Raw genomic sequence first — 6,000 nt, 5'->3', positions numbered from 1 at the left:
GCTTGGCTGCCTGACGAGACCCCATCGTACAATTGTCTTCGTTTGTCGAAGCAACTACACACTTTTTTATTGCGGGCCCAAATTGTTATGGGCTCGTTCATCTTCATTCTCGAGGAGGAGAGCCACTTTCTCCCTATCTCATGCATCCACCACCTTAAGGAACAATAAGACCTTGCTCATGTTGCTCGTGTCCTATCAATCATCAAAAGACAAGTGAAACGCTTCACAAACTCTTCGAAGTATCATGGTGGTGTTTTCTCCCCTTTCCAAGGAGCTCAATCCAATCCATAAAGTCTTTCTTCGATATTCTCAAGGAGTCGTCCAGGCCATATACTTTGAGCAGCCCTTCGAGCTTTCCATTTGCAACTCGAGTTCCTCGACATTGAGACTTGGTAGCATCCCTCTTGCAAAGCCGGTTAGTTTCCTCACTTTCGGAATGTCTCTTATCAACATTTCGACTTTACCTTTCCATTGAGTCAGCCCATCGTTCCGAATCGACGACCGATTCTATGGACCGGTCTAGGCTGGCCATGTTTTCTCTTGCTTGAATCATTGGGTTCATGGCCACAGCACCAACTCGGCCAATGCACACGCCGGACTCAACCCAGCGGACATCCTCAATGCACCACTCATGGAGGCAACCACCATTATAGCCACCTGAGCTGGAGGTGGTCTTCTGTGATGACAGAGAGGGGAGGGGAGTACAAACAAGGCAACAACAACAACAGTAGTTCCAGCAGAAGCGGAAGAAAGGCTACAGTTCCAAGCAACGGACAATCCCATTACAACAACAACAACAACACCTCCAGCCAGCCAGCCCCCAACGATCTCCAAGGCTGCAAACTCGGAGAACAATTAGCGAGATTGATTTAAAAGATATATATATATATACTGTTGCTATTCAAGAGCACCGAAGTAGCCATCAAGACAGAGAGCATGAGCAACGTTGTAGGTACAAAGACTCCTACGCTCCAACGTTGTAGGGTGGACCTTCAAGAAGAGCTCTTGTGTCTCTCTAGTCTTATTCACGAATTGTTAGCTGAGGCACGCGTGCCATGAAGAAGAAACGTCGTAATAACATGTGCCAACCTCACCCCACCCAAGTCCTCTAAGTCGTGCCACAAATTTCAAAATGCGGGACAGCCAACTTTCCCTCGAGTATACCCTCCAACTAACTCTCAACGACGATACCTTCCAACACAATGGAAATGGAAATGGAAATGGAAATGAGAAATAGAAGAAGCGAGCGACCCTTGCACACAATGGAATTTGTCCAACTCACATTTAAGAACTCCCAAGTTGAGCACACTCACATCAACGCACGTAAGGCGCCACAAACCTAACTAGACTCCACTCTGGATGAGTTCGCTAAAGTTAACGAAACACAAGAACTCTCTCAAGTTAGAGCCCATGTTGAAGCTCTCTAGGTAGAAGTGAACATGCTTAAAGTAGCACAAGCTATCCTAAATGAAAAGGTAGGCGATGCTACAAACCGTGCTAATATAGCAATAGGATCCTACCGCAACAAATATAAAGCACTCGAAAAGGACGTTGCAATTTAGCGAACGGCTAAAGCAACAATGGAACATCCCCCTCTACTTCTCAACGGTTCCCGCCCACTCACAACCGTTGAGAGTGACCCGCTAACCCCTACTAGCAACCCCACCCACACTTTACCACCACATATGGCTCATGCATTAATGGTCTACGCCAACTCTACGTCATGGTTATCAGAGTTGTTCATTGCTCCCCGTAGACATATTACATCAAATTATGTTTGCCCTTAAGGTGTTAGTGGCCACTCAACGCATATTCTTCGATGATGCATTGTCCTTGGCGATTGGAGAAAAAAATTTGTGGTAGCTATCGCGGAAACCACCACCAACTTGCGGTGTGGATGCTCTACCCAAAGTACGTCACTGACACGCCCATTAGCACGTGAGATCTATTCGAAGATCATCTACCTAACTTGTTCCTCGAGTGTATGACCTTGTTTCACACCACATTCAAGTGACTAAATACTTAAAGTTCTTCCATGCACCTCCAAAGATGATCTATCAAAAACTTTCTTGAGGTCTATGAACCAACAATATAAACCTTACCTTACTGTTATGGCATTTCCAAAAGCCAACTTGTCCATAAGCTTGCTTTCTATTTTTTTAGCCAAGTGTTTTTACCTTTGAATCTATCATACATCCAAATATTTTTGCCATAACTAAGTTTACTATGATAGTCAGATAATTTTTTTATATTATTTACATCTTCACCTTTATATAAAGGTTTGACCCAATTCTAATGCATGCCATGTCGCAATGCATGATTAAACATATCATTCATCCATACACGTGGTTCCTTTTATATCCATTTGAGCATTTCATTCTGTTAACTATCCGGCACTGCACGCCGGTTGTGGAGATTGTGGCGCCAACAAGAGACACTAAGCTCAACCAACTTTAGGAAAAAGGGAGATCAAACAATTCAAAGAGAAAACAATTAGGCCAATGGGCAACTTAGTATGCAAGGGAGACACTTGCCTTATAAAAAGCTATAAATGTCATTTTTGGGTGACCTTTGAGCTCCTTGTTGATTCTTAGGGTTTCTCCTTTTCTATAAGTACACTAAGATCTCCTCTTCAATCTCCTTAATCCTTCATTAGAGTTAAGAAAGATTAGGGTTAAAAGTTAAGTAGGCCGAACCTTAATCTCCTCTTATATGGTGTAAAAGGGTATACGTTGGTCCGGCCTCAAGGCCAACGACATCAAAAGAAGGCATAACCCCATCGATCTATAGATATGTTTGGTGAGGTACACAAACACGCCACAATTATTTGGCCCCACTACTAGGGATATGACCGTCGTTTGAAGCAATTGGTGAGCTTTACGTAAGCTCGCGAGGCAACCTACTTAACATGGGAAGATATTAAGAACAAGTAGCATTTTTTCTTTAAAATTTTTCCCACCCCTTTTTCTTGTTTTTCTTTTCTTTTCTACCCCTTAATCGCATGGTGGTTAGGCCACCAACCATACAGTTTCCCTAATTCCCTAGTAAACCAAACACCACCTTTCCTGCCATTTTTCAAATAATTTTGACGCCACACAAACCTTCAACGGTCCTAGAGAGAGGAGCTTTCGATTTTGCCCTCTCGTCAACTCTATTCTCCCTTCAACTCTGTGTTCCCTTTGACTTCGGGTTGCCTTCAACTCTACCCTCCCCCCCTCTGTAGTCACTTTTGTCTATTTCCCCCAACACCTTCGCTCGACACACATGAGTCCCAACAACATAACCATCCATCATGGGGAGTAGCGTTCGACTTAAATAAAGAACCAACTAGGCGACAACTCGTTGGTATGTGGACTCATGTCAATATCCTCCCTGCATTCTACCAACAAGATTTTGAAACCATGCTTCACACGCAGGCACCACCTTCAAGCAGTTCTCCACAACCACGGACCCTATGCAAGATATCCAACTCTCCCCATCACCATCCAACACCCCCAACCCTAGCCACACCAACTCCTCCCATCTCTCCGCTGACCCGCTTCCTTCAAATCCACCATCTTCGCCCATGATACACACAGTGTGCAATGCACCTAGGAGTGTGCACTCATTAGGTTGGGGGGGACGTTAAGTATCTAACACTCGGCACACCAGTTATGGAGATTGTGGCCCCAACAAGAGACACAGAGCTCAACCACCTTTAGGAAAAAGGGGGATAGAACAAACCAAAGAGGAAACAATGTAGACCAATGGGCAACCTAGTGTGAAAGGGAGACGCTTGCATCATAAAAAGCTATAAAAGCCACCTTTTGATGACTTCCCTTCTTGATTCTTAGGGTTTCTCCTTTTCTATTAATACATTAAGATCTCCTCTTTTATCTCCATCGTTCATTACAGTTAAGAGAGATTAGGGTTAAGAGCTAAGTATTCTGAACCCTTATCTCCTCCTTTTGTATGGTGCTAAACCTCTTTGTATTAAAAAGTGGTGTTAACAATAATATAGCTTCTTTGGTTAACAGGACTGTATTAGAGAGAGTAAAGCAAGGGGGAGAGAGAGAGGGGGAGAGAGAGAGAGAGAGAGATCAAGTACTAATAGGTACTAAATGTTAAGCAAGCTAGTAGCTCGAAGGTGCTCGACAACCACTTTCACCCGATTCGCCATCAAAAGGGTATACGTTGTTGTGATGTGGCGTGCTCGAGTGTGGGAAAAACCGGCAAAACGGGGGGTCAAAATGTGCATGTGCAATGTGTGTGCACACAAAGGCAATCTAGTCTTACAATGCAACGTGATTTAAGGAATTTTTTTCCTTTTGCATTGAAGACGAATGTGGCGACCCCCCTTCCTTTTTTTTTCTATAAAAGGAGGTCGAGTGGGGCTCATTTAGGAGGACATTTTGAGGAGAAGACTATCGTCATTTTTCTTTCGGCGCTCTTCACCTTCATCATCACCATTTTTCTTCATCTCATACCCCTTCATCCCCTCATCGCCACGTGCTCATCTTCTTCGTGTTGGCACTTGAAGTGCTCGTTTACGGTGCTCGTGAGCCTGAGCCTCGTTGGTTAGGCGTTGCTTCGCCCCCGTTTGTCGTTGCGAGCCCGTGTGCTCGCCGTTCGGGTGGTCGTGGTTCGTTGGGGTTGGCATTTCTGTGGTGCTCATGTGCTCGTCTTCTTCGTGTTCATGCTCGGTGTTCAGATTTGCTCTTGTCTCTAAGGGCATTTAGTATTTATGTTTTGTTGATCTTGTGGTTAACTAGAAGTTGTCACATTGTAATCAAACCCTATTTAATAAAGGGCACTCTTACATTGCAATCAAACTTACATATCTACTTCTTTAGCCAATGTCATTCGTGTTTTCTTTCTTTAATTCTCGTCTCCTTGTACGTTCAGCCATCTTGTGACAAGGGGGCATTTCGGGCGTGCCCATGCACCTCTCCTCCTCATAAAGGCGTACGAGCATTTGTGTGTATGTTATGTGTCTTCCTTGTAGTACATTCGGCCGTATTGTGACGAGGGAGCGTTTCGAGCGTGCCCATGCACCTCTCCTCCTCATAAAGGCGTACGAGCATTTGTGTGTGTGTTTTGTGTCTTCCTTGTACATTCGGTGTCTTGTGACAAGGGAGCATTCGGGCATGCCCATGCACCTCTCCTCCTCATAAAGACATACGAGCGTTCGTGTTTGTATTCTCATCCTTTTCCTTGTATGTTCGACGTCTTGTGACGAGGAAGCGTTCGGGTGTACCCATGCACCTCTCCTCCTCATAAAGACATACGGGCATTTGTGTTTGTGTTCTCGTCCCCTTGTGCATTCATTTTGCGTGCTCATCTTTGCTTGTACCCATTTGATCACTTGGCTCATGCGGTGATCTCGAAAACTCGATGAGTCGTGATCAACGAAAGCCATCGGCCCCACAAAAAGGGCAACGAGCCCTTGCCCAAGAAGTAGTCTTGTCGTAAAGCAAACATCGTGTCTTCTCTATCCCTTTGTGCTCCCTAGTTCAAGACCCCCGTGGTCCCGCCCAAGTAACACACGCGCGCGAAACTTCACGACAACGTCAGTCTAAACTCAAGGCTAATGACATCGACAGGAGGCATAACTCCATCAATCTATATATACATTCCGGGAGGTACATAGAAGTGATACACATTCGTTATGCATTGAATAACCAAGAAGCCAATTTCTTAAGCCCTATGTGTACATCTTCAACTGTAGAGAAGGGAGGCAAATGTGAATTTAAAAAAACATATTACACCAACGTCTCGACATTTGATTGCGCATATAAGTTTTTACAATGCATAAACAAGTCCATAAAAGTCACCATAACTTTCAACACATTTCCTCTTTACCTTTCTCCAAAATTGAACACATTAATTGTACTCTCTCTTGGACTCAAAAAATTGTTAACTCTATATATTCTTCTCTTTCTTTGAATAAGTCTATTTTACTCATACAATACTTTTGATAATTTCTTATCCTTAAATTTATAAGGCACTTTCAAGCTTCAT

The sequence above is a fragment of the Azolla caroliniana genome, unplaced genomic scaffold, assembly GCF_043228905.1.
Source record: "Azolla caroliniana isolate FFs.n. ecotype wild unplaced genomic scaffold, voAzoCaro1.0.p SCAF_13, whole genome shotgun sequence".
NCBI classification, from domain to species: domain Eukaryota; kingdom Viridiplantae; phylum Streptophyta; class Polypodiopsida; order Salviniales; family Salviniaceae; genus Azolla; species Azolla caroliniana.
This window is presented reverse-complemented; position numbering follows the sequence as displayed.